We start from the raw sequence: 20,022 nt of genomic DNA on the forward strand, positions 1-20,022 counted from the left end.
AAGATATGCTCGAATGTTAAATTACGTGCTTTAATGAAATTTGGGAAATGTGAGTTAAGTTTCGCTTGAAGCTCTGAAATAAAATATGTGTAGAACTGCATTCCTTTGCCTTGATTTGTCGTTTTAGTATTTAAGAAGGTTCTATTTGGTTGAATACCATCCGCCATAAGAATATGAAGTAGTGTGAGATAGGGAAGAAAGACTAACAGCTAGCTGAGTTTTTGGGGTCTGCTGATGATTTGTTTAATTTAGGATTAATATGACTGGGGCAAGCTGGGAAGATAACCGTGGAGGGTGATTGGTTAAAAAGAAGGGAAAGGTAGATGTAAGTTAAGGGTGCCAGTTCCAGAACCATCTGCGATGTGAAGTGGTCAGTGAGAACACTGGAAGGCTCGGCAGGCCAAAGGACGAGTGCCTGTTCAGTTGGCATGGGTGGAGGGAAGGTAGAACGAGGTAAAGAGATTGGAGTGGTCAGGAGGTCGGCAAAGCTGGAAGAAACGGAAGAAGTTAATATTTCTCATATTTGGAATATCTTTGAGAAGTTGTAGGCACAAGGATGTCATTTGGAGGTTGCTAGGGGTCACAGCTGTGACCCTGTGGTCTCCCTTGCTACCCCTGAAACCCTCCCCATTTTTTCTTTTTTTAGTGGAAGCTCCTGGGCTATGGCCAGCACCATGTGGCTCTTTGTTTCTGGAGTGTCTGGCTTTCTTGTTTAGGCCTCTTAAAAAAACCGGGGGTTCCACAAGTGTCACGCTTTGAACAGTGACCCTAAATAACAAAGAATAGGAAAAATAAACATTTGTCTTTCTGGAATTCTATACAATAATTGCTAGACTCATTAAAGGGTTATTTCAGGCACACTTCAGGGGGTGAGTGACTGATTTAGTCTGTTCTTAAACACCTCAAATTTACAATGCAGACAAAAACTTCCAAAAAGCATTTAGAGTAGAATAAGCATCCATTCCGGTCTATGGCTCTCATTCCAAGGTTGGTGCTAGTCATGGTGCTATTAGCGCCATGACTAGCACCAATACCGGTACCGCCACCGACTTGGTGGTATGGGGACTTCCCGGTCTATTCCGACCTTTGCGGGACCGGTAAGTCCCCATTTAAAAAGCCATTCCCCATTCCCATTTAAGCCCCCATAGGGCTCAATGGGAAGGGGGAAGGCATCAATAACGGTACCGCAAATTGCGGTACTGTTATTGACCCCGGTATCCCTTTGCGGGTCCTGTCCATAACGCCTGGTAAAACCAGGCATTAAGGGAGGACCTGCAAAGCGACCTTGGAATAGGGCTCAAAGGGATTACCGGCACCGGTGTCATTACCGGTGGCGGGTATCCCTTTGCGCCCAGGTCGTAATGACCCTTTATGTATTTTGCTTTTCGCAGGTTGCAGTTATAACATGTTCTTTTCTGCGGTTGTCTCTCTTAGGTTCATCACAAGACATTCCATCTTGGTGTCCTAGGTCACTTGACAAAATCCTTGTGCCTTAAAGCTTGTGTACAGTGTAGAAATGTTTGACCATAGCACATAAAGTGGCCCTTTATGTCATTGTGCCACAATTAATGCTTTGTTGTAATGTGTCTATATTTCATATTTCACTGGCATGCTGTTCAGGATGTTTTTTTGTAGGAATGAGGTAACGAGTGCCCAGAGTACGGGATGCCGTGTGAGTGCGCTGCTTTCCCTGCACTACTCTAAATTCTTCAAAACACAATTATGAACCCTCCCCATGGTATGTATTTTGCCAACCTGTGAAGCCTGAAAAGTAGATCCATGCAGGCTTGACATGTGGCCAACTTTGCACCAGACCTGTAAACGAACTGGCCTGCTGTTAAATCTCATTTACCAGTTTAATGGTATGCACTACAGAGTGTAATTTTCTTTCTGACTTTGAGAGCCTTCAGACATGTAATTGCTCATTTTACTATAGCAGGTAAGATAGCTCAGTAGGTTGAGTGTTTGCTGCTGTGATTTGGGTTTGATCTGCAGGTTCGAATCCCAGCAAGGCCAACTCTGCCTTCTATCCTTCTGAGTTTGATAAATGAGTATCAACACAGGTTGGGTGATATTGTATGTATGTTTGTTCTATATTAAGGGCTTAAGCGTAAGTGCTATATAATAACACATCATTATTATTTGGCCTTGGATGTCTGCTTTTATTCACACTCATTTGGTATAATGGGCATATATACAATGATATTAATGATATACATGGTGATCTATTCTTGTATGAAATGTATATCACATTACAGTTATATCATAACCATATTTTTCGTAGTGTACTTAGGAACAATGCTATGTGATGCCACTTCCTGTTTTTTCAAGGGGTGAAAGGTCGTGTTCCATCACTTCCTGTGCTGTCACTTTGGGGTGGGGTCAAATGGCATCACTTCCTGTGTTGTCATCAGAGGTCAAGAGCTGTGTGATTTCACTTTCACTAGTCCAGGCATTTTGGTGAAAGGATGTCCCTGTGCAGGCACAGATTGGAGGAGAAAGAGCATGGACGAGGGAGGGCAGGGACTAAACAGCCATGGAAATCTTGTGAGAGGGTGTTAGGCAGAATCATATGCAGTACCCTTTGGGAACACCGCACACAATTAAGACTACAGGTGTAAGTACAATTTCACCTTTGGTACAAGCCTGTACTACACAGTAAAGTGGCAGCAATGGCTGAGCAGCCAGACTTATCTCAAGAGTAAAGTAAGTAGTACAAGAGATTACACAAAGGACAACACTTACTATGATTCAAACAAACACTGATTCAAGGTTTCTGAGTAAAATAATATACATTTATTTACACCATCAGTTATAAAACAGTTCACTATCATAAAGCAGCAGAAAATTACAGTCTTAATACACTACAACAACACCCAATCAATTCTGGACAAGTTGAGCTCAAAATGAAGTGTGAGCAAAATGGCACTCCAGCAATTTAAAAGGGGAGGAAAGACAAGGTTATTCAAAATCAACAACACCAACAAGTTATAGGCAGGGCAATCTAGAAAAGGCTACTACAACTAAGATTCAAGTCAATAGGCCTGGGCCAATGTTAATGGTTCAGAGTCTTTGCAGAGGATCACACAGTTCAGAGTAGTTCACGGTTACGTTTTTGCCAAGAGTTCAAAACGAAGTTGGTCGGAGGAAAAGTTATTCAAAGGAGAAGAGAAGGACAAGCTTTCAGAGAGGTGAAAGATTTCAAACATTTTCACCGCGGTCGGACGGAACAAACAACCGAATTTGCACAGTACCTTAAAAGAAGAAGAATGCTGCAGCTGAGGCTGTTGTTCCTGGCAGTTCCTGCAGGCTCACGGTTCCTGAAGCTTGAGTCGTGGTGACAAGAAGGAGGATGTCTGGAGGGTCCTGCACTGCCCAGTGAAGAAGCTAGCAAACGTTGAATAAAAGGTGCGCTCCTTAAAACCCATACAGGTTCTGTTACTCCTGGCTATCCAGTTCACTGCAGCGATGCACAGCAAATTCAACGAGGAGAGGGAGGCCGGCGTTTGGTGTTTGGCGAACTGGTTGGTCCCACCAAGCTCAAGGGAAGAAGATTCCTTGCAGATCTTCTCTGTCGTCCAAGTTTCGGGCAATTTGGACCTGCAGCAGGTCTTCACCGGGATGTCCAGTAGTTGCAGCAGTCGTCTTCCTTCAGCTTCTCTTCGGTTCTCTCAATCCAGTGGCGACTCTGCCTTCCAGTCCCAGAGACTGGCTTTTTATGCACCAAATCCCCCATTCAGGCAGCCTGGCTGTCAATCACACAGCAGGGTGGTTGTCCTGGCAGGACAGCCACCTAGCCAATCAAACTAGAGTGTGACTTGGGTCTCCAAGGAGACCCTGTGCAGGGGGCATCGAACCCTTCCCTCACATCCTGTCCACCCAGACACTCAGGCGCCTAAGGAGGGCTTCTGTGCAGAAGCCCACCAAAGGACGGCAAACAAAGGAACCAAACCTGGTTTGGCGCGCAGAGTAAAACACGAGAAAGACCTTTACAAAAGGAAATGGTGAATAAACCCGACCAGAACGAAATAAAAATAAACGGGATCCAGCGGGTTAGAGTTTGAGGCTACCACCATAGCCTGTAATGGTAACAAGGCTATTTTCATAGCTTGCGGTAGAATAACAATGGTAGATACCACTGCCACAGCCAAATCTTAGAGAAAGGGGACATACTAATGTTCCATGAGAATCAGACAAAAGGGGATAACTATTAACCCCTCCAGTACTCTATTGGAAGATCATTTGTACTGAGTCTGTAAATTTAAAAAGACTAGTAAAGTCAATGGCAACTTTACATGTTCTGGGAGACAGTAGTCAGTCCCAGAAAATGGAGTTTAAAGTGGGAAGTCTGAAAAGACAACCCTTTGTCACTGCACTAAAGGTGCTGTGTGACACACAGTAAAAAGATGATGCCTATGGGGTGGGTGAGACTCCATAGCCAATGAGCATAAAATGTACGGCACACAGCAAAACACATGTAAGAGTGGGGAAAAAGGCTCACACTCTTACCAGGTGAAAAGATTAAACCCTAGAATTCCAGCAAAGCTGCTGAGGGATTCAACAGGTAAGGGAAATTAGCCATTCGGGAGAATTCTCCCTAACAGAGGGGCAGCAGAGAGAGGAGATGAGGTCTCGTGGTTGGTGGAACTGTGAGATTCCAAGTTAGTGATTAGAGCAGAGAGGGATTTTTTTAAGGGAATCAAAGAGAGCAGGGCAGGAGGTTTAACACCAAGCAGCATAGCTGAAGGTGCCTGGATGGCTTCAGTTTCTGAATGGCTGGCAGAATCCATGTTTGGGGGTATGTAAGAGAGGGGGCTAACGCACATCTGGGAACATGTTATTTAAAGGCAGAGGGCGGTACCAAGTTCAAGCCCACGAAGGCTGTGCAGTGGAGTAATCAAAAGGTGGGGAGGACACAAGCAGGGGCACCTCACTTGGGTAGGGCATCGAGCCATAAACCTGGGTTGAATTTGTGTTTGGTGGTAGAGGGGAGCAGTTGGAAGGAAGAGTGGAGGGTGAACAGAGATTCTGAAATGAATGAAGGGGCGGTTGGAGGGAGAGGGATCGCTGGAGGGAGAAGAGAGAGGAGACAAAGACGAAGTGAAGAGAACTTATCTGACTGCGTGTTGCTTAGCTGAGGAGGGCTGACATATCATTTCTACAATCATATTTTGTGTAGCCAAACCAAAGCAAAACCAATGTTTTAAAAAATAAAATGTTCTTGCTCACTTCAAACTATTGAAAAATCATCGCCTAACAATAAAAAGGGCTTTGCGGCTGTAGATTCTGGCTGCTTGCCTTTATTTGTTCCGGTAGGTCCAGGCCCACGTTTTGTACTTTTCAGGCATATGTCTCTGGCAGGGGGCCCTTAATTGTTCTCCATAGAGTGTGCCCACAGAAACCAGGGAGTGGATGTGCTCAGTGGACTCCTTTCTACAGCGCAGAACACTGCAGATTGCTCACCCGGAGACAGCGCCTGCAGACTCTGCCCACAGGCTTGGATTGCTTCCACTGCTTTTCTTTTTATTTGGCAAATGTTCACAGTTTTATTCACAAATTGTTACTAAATCATGCATGTTTATATTTACTAAGCTGTATTTTGAAGTTAAAAAACAACAGTTGACTTGATGTATGCATAGATTAGGCTCATTTAATTGCATGTTTTAGAAGATTGTCTAGATGTATTGTAGTCACTGTATGGTGATCAACAGAAGGGCAATCAGACTGATAATATATGGACAAGGCGAATGGTCGCTGGATAGATAGATAGATAGATAGATAGATAGATAGATAGATAGATAGATAGATAGATAGATAGATAGAAGATGTGACAAGGTCAGGGGCATGTTCGTGTCAGGGGGACCGAGGCCTTTCCCCACCTGCGGCAGTAGGCTTTCCAGGGTGAGAGCCAGTGCCAGCCCTATCGTAGATGCGGGGAGTGGTAGTTGGGTGCCTCAGTCCCTGAAACCTGCTCACGTGGCATGAGTGTTAATGCTGGTGCCACTTGCTATCACCCAATCCCTCCCAGTGCATTTTCTGGCCAGTACTCTCTCTCTTTTCTTTTTCAGAACTGCAACTCCCTGAAGGCACCTGGAAAAACAAATACAAACCGGACTGGTTCCAGGGGAATGGAATCATAAACAGGAATGGAATGGACTGCAATTTTTGTTATCAGACAAAGATGAGGCACCCATCACACAACCTCTCAAACCCCAGTCGGACCCGGGGCAAACAGTGTAAGCAGGATATGAACTGGGAGTAAGGTGAGACTGCAGGGAAGAGGAGAGACACAGAAACCCTCCCCAGACCAAATTGGGAATAAATATCACCAGCACCCGAAGGAAGCCACAGGGAAACCAAACAGCCTGAGCATGCTGCTTCCCTGCAAACAGAGTCTGCAAATCATACAGTGCTGGAAGAATGGAAGGGGCTTAGAGGAGGTTTTAAACCTTTTCACCTGTGTGGCACAGCCCCGGGGAGTGGTGGGGGGATGAAATAGCAACAAATTAGAGCCAGATGAGTGCTGGAGCCAAGGGAGGATGAGGGAGGTTAAAGGCAGGAGACGCACAATGAATATCATAGGAATGCGTGAAGGGCAGAGTGTGGGTTGTGAAGGTGAGGTCAGGAGGTGAGGTGAGGTGGGTCAAGAAATCAGTGAGGAGGGTGTACCAGTGGAGAAGGAGGTGACAGAGGCTGTTGGAGTAAAGACAGAGGAGGTGAGGTATTGGTTGTGAGAGAGAGTGGTATTGGTTGTATATAGTTTATGTTTATTCATTTGTAATGCGCGCCACACCCAATGGTATCAGGGCGCAAGAGCAGCAAAGTTATTCTCAGCTTGGTTAAAATGCTGTACAGTAATTACAGGTGTGTACATGGGTCAATACAGTTGCAGATACAAAAACAGATACAATAACAAGCTATTTACAAGATGTACACAGGGGGGCAAGCAAGGGTGAGGTTAATGGTCATTTTCCTCTATCCACTGAATGTAGTTGCGCCTAAAGTGGGGGTAGGTTTGAGGTGTCCTTAAGGTTGGTGGCAGGGAGTTCCAGTGTTGGGCTGCTTTCACCTGGAAACTGTTACCACCAGTTTTGCTTTGTTTAAATCTGGGGACTGTGAGTAGGTTGGCGTTGGCAGTTCTGGTAGATCGGTTGGTGGTGTATCTCTTGACTCTGTCGACTAGGTAGTGAGGGGCTGCATTGTTGAGGCATTTGTGCATCAAAGAGGCTAATTGAGCATGATTTTGTCGGTGGTGGCGAGCCAGTTGTGGGCTCTCCCAATGTTAGAGATGTGTTCATTTTTGGAGATACTCAGCGTTTCTCTGAGAGCATTGTTTTGCAAAATCTGGATTTTGTCTGTAACATATTTATTGGCTCCTACATATAGGGCATTACAATAATCCAGGTTTGATAGAATTAGGGTGATATAGGATATAGGATATAGTGTGAGGTGGTAAAAAGGTGAAGGAGAAAAAATAGAGAGAGGGAGAAATGTAGGGGGAATTAGAGAGATTGTGAAAGTGAGAGAGTGTATTGGGTGGGGGTGGAAAGAGTGCAAGGCAGTAGTGGGAGATAGCGGTGAGGGTGGAGTGAAGTAGAAGGGATGGTGAAGGTAGTGGTCAGAGATAGGAGGTGAGGAGGTGGTAAGGCATAAACAGAGGATGGGTGCAGTGAGAGCTGAGAAGAGGGGTGTAATGAGAAGTGAGGAAAAGGCAGTAATGCGAGGTGAGCAGAGGGGTGCAGGAAGATGAGAGAAAAATGGGGCAGTGAAAGTTAAGGACAGGGGGAGAAAGATGAGAGGAAAAGGAGCGAGAGAGTGTGCATCAAGACCAGAGGGCTGAGGAGGAAGAAATGGGATGGGAGATCAAGGGAGACAGAGAGGGAGCGAGTGGAAGGGGGCGAGTGGAAGGATCAAGGTGTCTGACACAATCGTAGCATCATCACTTGACATCTGGGGATAGGTGCTTCCTATGCTGAGGAAGTCTGTGAGGGAGAAAGATAGATAAGGCTCCAGCCCTCAGGCCTCCATTCGTAGCCAGAAAGCTTTTAGATAGTAGGGTTTACCAATATTTAGTGACCATCATCTTGGCGATTAAGCCTGAGCTACAATGGAGGGAGGGAACAGAAAGAATAGAGAGACAGGGATGGCCATTAGTTGGACCACTTACACATTCTAATAAAATCCCTTGAAATGTGTTTGAGACTTTGTGTCTTCCTGAGGCCATCTGTGACAATGGATTGATTAATGGATGAACTGGTAAATGGACGGATGAATGGAGAGGGGTGGATGGTAGGGGGCTAGCTAGTCTTTTGGCTGTAGCTCCTGAGATTCTATCCGGGGCTACAACCAAAAGATCAGGGGCTATAGCTCCCTTAGCCCCCCCTAGCAACGCCCTGAAGGGCAGATTGGTGGATTGACAGATGTATGAAGGATAGCGTATGCATAATGAAACAGCTAAATTCCATTAATACATTTAATTTAGTAGTCTTGTTTACAATATGTGGCTTGTAAACAAGCTACTATAGTCATCAATTACTTTTCAGGCTGTTTGGAATTAGATGTAAGGTATTAACTGACAAGTTTTCTATTCAAAACCTGCAAGATAATTATAAACGTGTTTCTGATACTCGATTTACAAATATCTTCCGTAATAGTATTTATTTATTGAGTATTGAAGTGTTGGCTTACTCCAGGACCAGATGTGGTCCTCGTTCTCAGAGTGACTTAGTTCAAGCATGGTTATGCTCTTTGCCTTGCAGTGTAAGTCATTTTGGAAGACGCAAGTCTTTTCCACTGGGCCAACTTTCATATAGATACCTGGACCCAAAACCAGTATATTAAGGCAAATGTAATATTAGTGAAAAGGATAGAGGGGCAAATGGGCAGATATGTGCAGCTCCAAATTAAATTATTTTAGTGGCTGGGTGAGTGAAAGAGGGGCAACTAGGCATGTGTCTCGGGCGTGAACAAATGGCAACAGCTCCAGAATTGTAGGCGTTGAAGGTTGATAGCGCCAGGGGGACTTATTCTCTCTCTTGAGCTAGCAAGTCAACTAAAATATGGAAACCAAATGGCTAACAGAAGCATGAGGAGTATTACCCTAAATATATGAAATGGGAACCAAAATGTTGCGAGCCGAAAGACTAAAAATTAAGCCTTTGCAAATCATGGAATAAAATATAGATATTAATATGAATTAGATAGATAGATAGATAGATAGATAGATAGATAGATAGATAGATAGATAGACATTCAGACAGACAGATAGATAGATAGATAGATAGATAGATAGATAGATAGATAGATAGATAGATAGATAGATAGATAGATAGATAGAAGAGCGCCTCATCCAATACGTGTTCCAAATTAAATACCAATAAATGTGAACAAGTGCATATAAAAAGACGTTTAAGTGGAGACGAGTTGGACTGAACAGCCCGTTGGCACAAACTTGAAGCATTGACAAAGTGCAACATTGCATGAAACACGTGACGGCTGTTGAATTTTCTACACTAAGCTTTTGGGCTATATTTTGTTGCCTGCTTCATATGCTATAGCAAATGGTTTTACTATCTTTCTGCACATATAATCATACCGTCTGTAGTATTGTGTGCATATACCAAACTCTTTGCATAAATCATACCGCTAAACAATACATGTTATTCTATGAAAGGTACAGCTGTTGAGGTTTCACAATAAAGACACATCAAGAATGACAACACTAATTAGAGCCTCATTATGGGTTTGATGGTAATTCGGCTGTAAATCTGCTATACTACTGCCAACACTGTTCGCCCTCTCTGCTACTCAGTCCTGTGGCATTATCATGGCATTACAAGTGGTACAATGGTGGTGTACATTCCCATTTCTGGAGTCCATCGGTGGACTAGAGAGGGTTTATTGGGAATTGCAGCCAGCGGTCATTTTGCTGCATTGTTGCCTTTAAAGTGGAGGATTTACTTCCAGCAACTTGCTGCAGCCGAATCCTCCACTTCAAGCTCAGAACTTTGTGGTGCAGTGAAAGCTGCAGGAACTACCGCTACTACCCCAAAAACCCCAATAACGAAGCTACTGCCACTTCAGTACTGCACATCTGTGCTCATAATCAGGCCTTCGGCATTTAACCTGTGTAAAAAAAATATTTTAGAAGTTAAAAAGTTTAAATATGTAGTAGCAGAGCAGGAATACACAAATCTTACAAAAGGTGTTATTAGTTTCTAGGTATTAAAAAAACATATTATTTTATTTTGTTTCTAACACAGGCAATATTGAGAAGTGTCCCAGAGTTACACTTTTTAGAAGCATCACAGTATGGCCTGCGTGGAAGAGGGGGGGGGGGGCAGAGAGGGGATACTGGAGCGACCTAGTTGTCTGCTTGAATTTCTTGGACTATTACAGAAATTCAATTATGAATAAAGGCAAAGTAGAATACTGCATACTGGGCTTTTAAGTGGAAGATGGCCATTGAGCTTCGTTAGCTTTGTAGTACAAAGGCCAGGTGAGCTTAAAGGTGGGAGAACTGTGTGATGGAGGGGACCATTGCAACATGCCAGAGTAAAAAACTGCATCCGGCATTCCATCCAATTCTTGCAGTGATGTCACTAAAAGAAACAGCCCATGCGCTGTGCATCGATCGCCCATGAGCCCTACCTACGTACAGGCAAAATGAAACAAATAGTCATTGGTATTGCACAAGCGCCCAGACATGCACACGTCATTTGCGGTAAGTGATGCATTGTGAGCGCAAACGACCCCTTTGAGGCGGGCGCTATGGCAATATCAAAGCAAGGGCAGCCACAAAAGGTGATCCTGCAGTACAGTTCTAGAGGTGTAATATATATGTGTGTGATAATGTACTTTCAGTAGCTGGTAATAAGTGCAGTTTTTCGTGATAGAATAATGTTTTTCCGACCGTTTAAAAAGATTGGCCATTGTAAATTGAACTATTTGGTAATATGATCTAGGCAACCACATGTTATGCTTATTGACAAATACATCGTTTTAATGCAATTGACATACTGTGTAGGAGGAAATGGCCTTTTGTATTTAATGTTTTTCTGCACGATATAACAGTTTAATACAAATAAATATTTTAAAAATAATCCTGCAAGATCTGGCAATGTCAGAAGTGAATAACTTTCATGGGAATATGTGGCCTCCACGAACTTGCATACAAACAGTACATTTTCAGAGTGTAAATAGCTGGTAAGATAGCTCAGCGGGTTGAGCGCTCACTGCTGCGATCTGAGTTTGATCTGCAGGTTGCAGGTTCGGATCCCGGCAAGACCAACTCAGCCTTTCATCCTTCCGAGGTCGATAAATGAGTACCAATTCCGGTTGGGTGATATTATATGTAAGTATGTCCTCTGTAAAGTGCTTTGGATTAAGGCGCTATATAAATAACACTATCACTAAATGGGGTGAAGCAGACCATTTTCTGTTGTGTATGTGCGTTTTGTGACAGCTTCTTCCTCTATCTCTTCTGGCTAGCTCTATCATTGGTGAATGGTCGCCAACTATTTTGGCTTGACATTTTATCTTTTTCCTGTGCCATCTGTGTTCAGTGAGCCCCCTCTCCCTATGTTCCTCCCCCCAGCCCATCACCCCTTACCACTCTCAACCCCCCCTTCCCTGATTGGTTCATCTAACCAGGCAGCAGCGCTGCTTTGAGCGCTGCTCGAGAGGCGCTCCCTTTGTGCCTGTGTGTGCTTGTGAGAACAGCTCCTGCTTCCAGCTCTCCTGGCTGGGGTCTATCATTGGTGAGTGGTCGTCATCCATTTGGACTGGCCATTTCATTTTTTACTGGGCCACCCACGCTGCCTGAGCCCCCTCTCCCTCTGTTCCATTTGCTGTCCATCTCCCTGCCACACTCCCGCTCATCCCTTTCACAATTGGTCCATCTAACCAGGAAGTACTCTTAGCAGTGAGTCGCAGGGCAGTCTTTGTAGGGCAGCCGGCTAAGAGCCACAGCAAAAGTGATCTCCATAAGGCACCTCCACTGCCTGTTTGCCTGTTCGGCCTGGGCGCCCCAGTCAAGCCTCTAAAGCTACCTGCAGCAACTTCCAGTTAAAAGGCAACTATTTGTTTGCACAGCCAGTGCTGTATTTGTGATTCCTTGACACTGTCTTGTATCTTCCTGAACTAGAGTGTTACCATGGTTTTAATTCTTGCTGCGCTTTGAATTTTGCCACTATGTTTAATTTAGCTAATTTTAAGTAGAGCCACTGTGTTGAATCTAGCCATGCTTTGAATTGTGCCACTGTGTTTAATTTAGCAGCATTTTGAGTATTGCTACTGCACTGAATACAGCTGCTTTTTTAGTATAGCCACTGTGTTTAATTTAGCTGTGTTTTGAGAATAGTGACTGTTGAATTTAGCTGTATTTGTGGTATATCCACTGTTCTAAATTCAACTGTTCTTTGAATTTAGCATTTTTGTACTGCCACTGTGTTTAATTTAGCTGCATTTTCAGTATAGCCACTGTGCTGAATTCAGCTGCACTTTGAATTTTGACACTGTGATTAATTTAGTTGCATTTTGATTAGAGCCATTTTGCTGAATTTAGCTGTGCTTTGAAATTTACCACTGTGTTTAATTTAGCTTCATTTCATGTATAGCCGCTAAATTGAATTCAGTTGCAATTTGATTTTAGACACTGTGTTGAATTAAGTTGCCTTTTGAACATAGCCACAGTGTTGAATTTAGCTGCATTTCGAATATAGCCATTGCGCTGAATTTAACTGTGCCCATGAATTTTACCACTGTTTAATTTAGAACATTTTGAGTATAGCCACTGCATTGAATTCAGCTGCATTTTGAGTATAGCCACTGTGCTTAATTTAGCTGCATTTTGAGTGTAGTCACTGTGTTGAATGTACCTGCATTTTTGGTATAGCCACTGCATTGAATTCAGCTGTGCTTTGAATGTTGCCACTGTGTTTAATTTAGCTGCATTTTTTTAGTAGATACTCTGTGCTGAATTTAGCTGTGAGTTGAATGTTACCAGTGTTTTTCATTACGCTGCATTTTGAATATAGCCCCTGCATTGAATTCAGCTGTGCTTTGAAACTTACCACTGTGTTTAATTTAGCTGCATTTTCAGTAGAGCCACAGTGCTGAATTTAGCTGCACTTTGAAATGTACCACTGTGTTTAATTTAGCTGTATTTTGTGTAGAGCCACTGTGTTGAATTTAGCCGTGCTTTGAATATTTCCACTGTGTTTAATTTAGCTGCATTTTGAGCATAGTCATTGTGCTGAAGTTATCACGATTTTACTTTCACCACTGTGTTAAATATAGTTCCACTCTAAGTGTAGCCTATAGATTGAATCTAGCTGTATTTTGAGTGTAGCCACTGCTTTATATCTAGCAGCTCTTAAATGTTGACACTGTATTACATTTAGCTGCATTTTGAGCTTAGCACTGTGCTGAATTTAGCGACACTTTGAATTTTACCTATGTGTTTAATTTAGCAGCATTTCGAGTACAGCCACTGCATTGAATTCAGGTACATTTTGAGTATAGCCACTTTGTTGAATGTAGCTACATTTTGAGTATAGCCACTGCATTGAATTCAGGGGTGCTTTGAATGTTGCCACTGTGTTTATTTTAGCTGCATTTTGACTATAGCCACTGCATTGAGTTCGTCTCTGCTTTGAATTGTGCACTGTGTTTAATTCAGCTGCATTTTGAGTAGAGCCACTGCGTTGAATTTAAGCATGCTTTGAATCTTGCCACAGTGTTTTATTTAGCAACCACTGCATTGAATTCAGCTGTTCATTTTAGTATAGCGACTGTGTTGAATTTAGTTGCATTTTGAGTACAGCCACTGAGTTTAATTTTGCTGCATTTTGAGTACAGTCTCTGTGCTGAATTCAGCTGTGATTTGAATTGTCCCACTGTGCTTAATTTAGCTGCATTTTGAGTAGAGACAATGTGCTGAATTTAGCCATGCTTTGAACTTTGCCATTGTGTTTAATTTAGCTGCATTTTGAATACAGACACTGCATTAAATTCATATGCATTTTAAGTAAAGCCACTGTGTTGAATGAAGCTGCAATTTGAAAATGGGCACTTCGGTGAATTTAGCTGCATTTTGAGTATAGCGACTGTGCTGAATTTAGCTGTGCTTTGAATTTAACCAGCCTTTCATTTAGCAGCGATGCACTTTGGGTATAGCCACTGTGCTGAATTCAACTGTGCTTTGAATGTTGCCACTGTGTTTAAGTTAGCTGCATTCTGAGTATATCCACTGCATTGAATTCAGCTGCATTTTTAGTATAGCCACTGTGTTGAATTTAGCTGCATTTTGAGTATAGATACTGTGCTGAATTTAGCTACACTTTAAATGTTGCCCCTGTGCTTAATTTAGCTGCATTTTGAGTGTAACAGCTGTGTTGAACTTAGCTGCATTTTGAGTATAGCCACTGTGCGGAATTTACATACACTTAAAATTAAAAAACACCACTGCTTTATTTGTAGCTGCTCTTGAAAGTTGACACTGTTATACTTAGCTGTGTATTGAGTATAGCCACTGTGTTGAATTTAGCTGTGCTTTGCGATTTGCCACTATGTTAAATGTGGCTGCATTTGAGCATAGCTACTCTGTAGAAGCCAGCAGCACCTTTACCTTGCCTTCATATTTAATCTAGCTGTGATTTGAATGTTGCCACTGTGTTTAATGTAGCTGTATTTTCAGTAGAGCCCCTGTGCTGAATTTAGCTGAACTTTGAATGTTACCACTGTGTTTTATTTAGCTGCAATTTGAGAACAGCTACTGTGTTGAATTTAGCCATGCTTTGAATCTTACCACTGTGTTTAATCTATCTGCATTTTGAGTATGGCCACTGTGCTGAAGTCATCTGTGCTTTGAATGTTGCCACTGTGCTCATCTAGTTGCACTCTAAGTGTAGCCTCTGCACCGAATTATCTGTATTTTGGGTGTAACCACTGCTTTATTTCTAGCGGCTCTTGGATTTTGAAACTGTGTTGAATTTAGCAGCATTTTGTATAGAATGTGTTGAATTTTGCTGTGCTTTGAATGTTGCTGCTGTGTTGGTTTCAGTTACATTTTGAGTATAGTCACTGTGTTCAATTTAGCTGTGCTTTCATTTTGCCATTGTGTTAAATCTGGTTGAATTTGAGAACAGCCGCTGTGTAGAAGGCAGCAGCGCCCTAACCTTTCCTCCATTTTTAATCTAGCTGTGCTTTGAATTTTGCCACAGAGTTAAATCTAGCTGCATTCTCAGTGTAACCACTGCATTGAACCTGTATTCTGATTGTAATCACTGTTCTAAGTCTAGCTCTGCTTGCACCTTGCCACTGTTCAAAGCTCTAGCAGCACTTTGAAGGGTACCACTGTGCTAAACCCGGTTGCATTTTGAGTGTAGCCACTTCATTCAACCCATCTGCACCTCAAACACTGCCTTGTTCTGTAACCTAGCTTCCTTTTGAGTGCGCTGATAGTGTGGCAGGCCCCCATTGACCAATCAAGCTGCCAGGGCAGACACAACAGACCATCCATCATGCCAATCAACTCCAATATCAGAGGGGCACTGTGGCACACCAGAAACATGGCCAGCCCCACTGCCTGCCCCCTCCTTTACCTGCACCCTCCACATGTTCAGCCTTCAGGGGGAGTACCCCCCAGACACTTCCCTCTGCACTGCCCCCACAGACCTCCCCCAACATCCCACTCTGCCCTCTCCCACCATTTCACCCCCATTCCCCTGACCACATTCCTCATTAGTCTTCACATCCGTAATCCGGCTTCCGTTGCCAATACCCCCTGCTCGGCCACCCCACTGACCCTCACACACATGCCACAGGCAGCCAAGAATCCCCTTACTTACACCATTTTGACCTCCTCCAACTCACCTAACCCAAAGAAATCACTCTTCCACACTGCCTTCAAAGCCCTAGGCCCTAACCCCTTTCAGCCCCCCTCACACTCTCCTGGAAATCAGCACCCCAGCATCATCTCCGATCTTACACCCTCCTCTCCTTTCCACTGCCATTCATCAGCAACCCTGCTTGGGGACCCCAGTCGCCACACTGCACCTTCCTTGGCTCCCCTTACGACCCTCGACTCCACACCTGCAATTCCCACTCTCACTTTCTTTCCATTCCCCTCCACCACGCCAGACCTCCCCCCTAGGAAGTGTACTTCACAAGCACTCTTTTTACACACTCAAAGAATACTCAGAGCCGCCCTAACAGATACATCTTCCACTAACAACCACATCCCGCGTGGCCTCCCCAGCACAGCTCATCATCTCACACTCCGAGGAACAAGCCTGCAATGCAGGCTGCAAATCCCTCCTAGTGAAATGTATCATCACTCATTCTCTTACTGATAGTTTCTTACTCATTTAAGGACCTCCCAGCTACAACTATAAACTTTGCTAATGCTCTAAGCGACTCCATAGTGGCCATCCTGATTTCCCACCACTCCATCACTATGCTAGATCTCAACATATGGTTTGATGCCCCACACAACCTTATGGCATGCCAACTCCTGGACAACCTGGAATCCCTCAACATACCTCAACTGACATCAGGTGCCACGCATACTGCTGGACATATCCTAGATGCAACATTCAGTTCTGCCTACCTTATCTCCACGCTCGCTCCGACCACTTACATGGATGGACCACCCATTTCCCACTGTGGAACAAGGTCATAGTAACTCCAGACTTGGCTGACTCGATGCTTTCCTCCCTTCCCAATATGCCAGTCCAGGAAGGTCTGCCCTCTATCAGCCATTTTGACCTAAGGCTCTCCAACACCATCAACCACTCAACCCCTCCAGATCTTCCTCACACAGAAAAGGCCCTTCCCCCAGATGGATCACCCCTTCTCCTCTAAACCATCAACCACATTTTCAGGAGTCTGGCCGGGGAGCACAGAGCAAATGCTATATCGAACACTATGCACTGAAGATTAGGGGAGATTCCTGAGGGAATGTTAGCATTTAACAGAAACAGGGTACATACCAAGCTCATCTGAGGTGAAACAGGTATTCACAGGAACTGCAAGGGCAGAAGCTGGCTGTAAGTAAAAAGACACAGAGAAGGCAAAGACAAGCAAATATACTGGGCAACAAGTATTGATCAGAATAAAGGTGTTCTGGAATATGATAAGGGGTGTGCATGGATTAGGGAAAGCCCATGGGATCGGTACCAGCAGATTACTCTTAACAACTGTCATACAGCAGCATCATGAGTTAGGTGTGCCGAGGAGACTGTTGTACTCAGTGCAAGGGTAAAACCGGAGTCCATATACTGAGGCAGGTAAGACTCCAACGGACTAAGCGAAGGCACCAGAAGACTTTCCCTTATCTGATCTGAACAGAGACCAACCCAGGGGTCACACTGTAAAAGGACACAGAGCGAGGCACATCAGTGGGCCAAGATGTAATACAGGTGGAAAGCAGTGTTAAAAGAAGTAACCAGGCACAGGACAGGCTAGGGAACTAAAGCAGAGACTGAAATATCAGAATACACAAGGCAAAGGTCTCAGGCAAGATAGTTTGCTGCCAACACAGTGAATAGGAGGGATTCAGGAAACTCAGAGCACTAAGAACAGGCTCTACAACTATGTACTGAAGTCTTGTAATATCGCAGGCATGGAACAAACAAGAGAAAAACTGGCCAGAAACATGACAAGTCTGTGAAGCAGAACTGCATACAGAAAACAGGGTATTTACAGAAAGTCAGAAAGACAGAAACGATATCAGTAAAGCACTGAATGTCTTTAACAGCAAAACAGGAAAGCATTTCAGAAGCTGCAAATCAAGGAAAGGTTAAAAAAAACAGGCAGACTGAAAAAGCAGACTCAAAAGGGTGCAGCAAAGCAGTAACAAACAGGATTCAAAAGCCAAAAATTAGGATATTCAGGAAAGGTTCAGAAACTGATCACAGGCGCACACAAGCACAAACTCCCATTTGAAGCAGTTTACTGAACAACTGCTTCTGTTCAAAGTGTGCTTATAAAGGCCCTCCCAGCCAACAGCCTAACAGGGTGGTGATGATTGCAGTCTGAGGCAGCGGTGTCCAACTAAGCCCAGTCCAGGCTTCAATAGCCTGCAGCATTGGATTGAAATTAAAGCTGTACCCTTTCTTGGTAGCCTAGCCTGCAGTAGCTTGAAACAGGTGAATGCAATCAGGGTCTCCTCAGCTCTTAGTAGCTTTCTGGAAACAAATGTACTCAGTGTGCCTTCTCCAGGCCTCTGCCTCTTGGACAGCATGCATATACCAGAATGCATCTGCTGGTTTAACCCAAAACCCGGAATGGAACATGAAATTAGATTGGTCCAAAACTGCAGTTGTAAAACAAGTAAATGATTGCATAGGCAGTTGGTAGGTTTTAACTGTGCAATTATGCCATAAGCAGAGTTTCTGAATGCACACATGCAGCAGTGCTGGGTGGCAGGTGGGTAGGATCATGGCGCACACCATGGAATGCAGATGCTGGGCTGACCCATCCCCCCAAAATAGAGCTGCTTATGCCAGTCATTTAAAAGCATTCAAGGGAGAAATCCAGAAGGCCAAAAAATCCTTCTACTAGAACATAATCTTTAGCTCCTGTAACAGTAGCAAGGAATTCTGCAAGAACATCGCAGAATTCAAGGCCCCTCACTGCACCTGCCCACTCTCTCAACTCCCAAGCACTTTATGATTCCCTCTTGGACCACTTTCTCAACATTTCTGTAGAAAGAAACGGCACCATCTGTGCCAAAATAGCAGAGCTCCCGCCCCAATCACATGTACCCCCGTCTGACCGTACTAACCATCCGACCTCCTGCCCTATCTTCACTTCATTCTCACCCCATCTCTCAACCCAAATATCTGAAGCTTCTTGCTAGCAGCCACCCATCCAGATCCTTGGGAGATCCATGCCCTGCTGGCCTTCTCAAAGATATCCTTTCCTCAACCTGTGCAGGCATCATAGCAAGATCTATCATTAACTCATCCATCTCCTCAGGCATATTCCCAGCAGACATCAAGACATTGCACATTAAACCCCTCCTCAAAAACCCTCCCTTGACCCCCTCCTTCCAGCCAACTACAGACCTGTTTCGTACAACCACTTCTTAGCCAAACATATTGACCTAATGGCCTACTCTCAGCTTTGCCTCTTTACTTAATCCAACCTCCTCCTTGACCCACCCCCCCAGTCTGGCTTCAAGAACCCCCCAGAGGAACTCAATCGTCCAAAGTCTCCATCTGGGATGACCAAAAAAGCACTGCATGCTCAGAAGGCTGTGCCACACTCATCCTGCTTGACCTCTCAGCGGCCATTGACATCATCGATCACAGCATCCTCACGGACAGACTCCACTTGCTTGGCATAAGGGGAGCATCATTAAGTGTATTTCCTCATTCCTCACTAACAGATTACAAATCACCCTCGTTCCACCCTTCACCTTGGCCCCCCAATCTGTCACCAATGGATATCCACAGGGTGCCTCCCATTATTCCCTACTCTTCAACCTCTACCTGAGTTCCCTCCCTGCTCTTATTCGCTCACTACCTAACCTGCTATGACTATGCAGATGACACCCAGATCATCTTCATGATCGCGTTTGCCTGTGAAGCCTGTAGCCGTCAACCAGCAGCGACTGATAAGGTAAGTGTGGTGTAGGTAGCAGATGCAGCCATCTCTGTATGCCCTTACCTAACGCCCTCTCTCCTTATCCCATTACCTAGCATCCTAGTTCCCCAGTATTCAGCATATTTATGCCTTTTAGCCATAGTCAGCATTTAACCTACTGTTACCAGGCAGCTCTTTGAATCTAGCCTCAATCTGTATGGAGACCATACTTGGCACTAAGCCAATTGTGTTAGTTGGCAACATGTTGCATTTCGGGCAGCTTAAGGGAGATATAATTGTGGAGATTAGCATGGGTCACATCTAGATAGAATTGTGGAGATTAACATGCATCACATCTAAATAGAATTGTGGAGATTAACATGCATCACAACTAGACAGAATTGTGGTGATTAACATGCATCACATCTG

General features: G+C 44.1%; 1 protein-coding gene across 1 annotated transcript in view; it reads right to left on the reverse strand.

The window, feature by feature from the left end:
* The window catches only part of RIMS4 (regulating synaptic membrane exocytosis 4), an 867,656-nt gene that overhangs the window by 691,256 nt on the left and 156,378 nt on the right, over positions 1–20,022 (reverse strand). The gene's annotated exons all lie outside the window — the stretch shown is intronic.

This window comes from Ambystoma mexicanum, chromosome 3p (assembly GCF_040938575.1).
Source record: "Ambystoma mexicanum isolate Mex_15411 chromosome 3p, UKY_AmexF1_1, whole genome shotgun sequence".
NCBI classification, from domain to species: Eukaryota; Metazoa; Chordata; class Amphibia; order Caudata; family Ambystomatidae; genus Ambystoma; species Ambystoma mexicanum.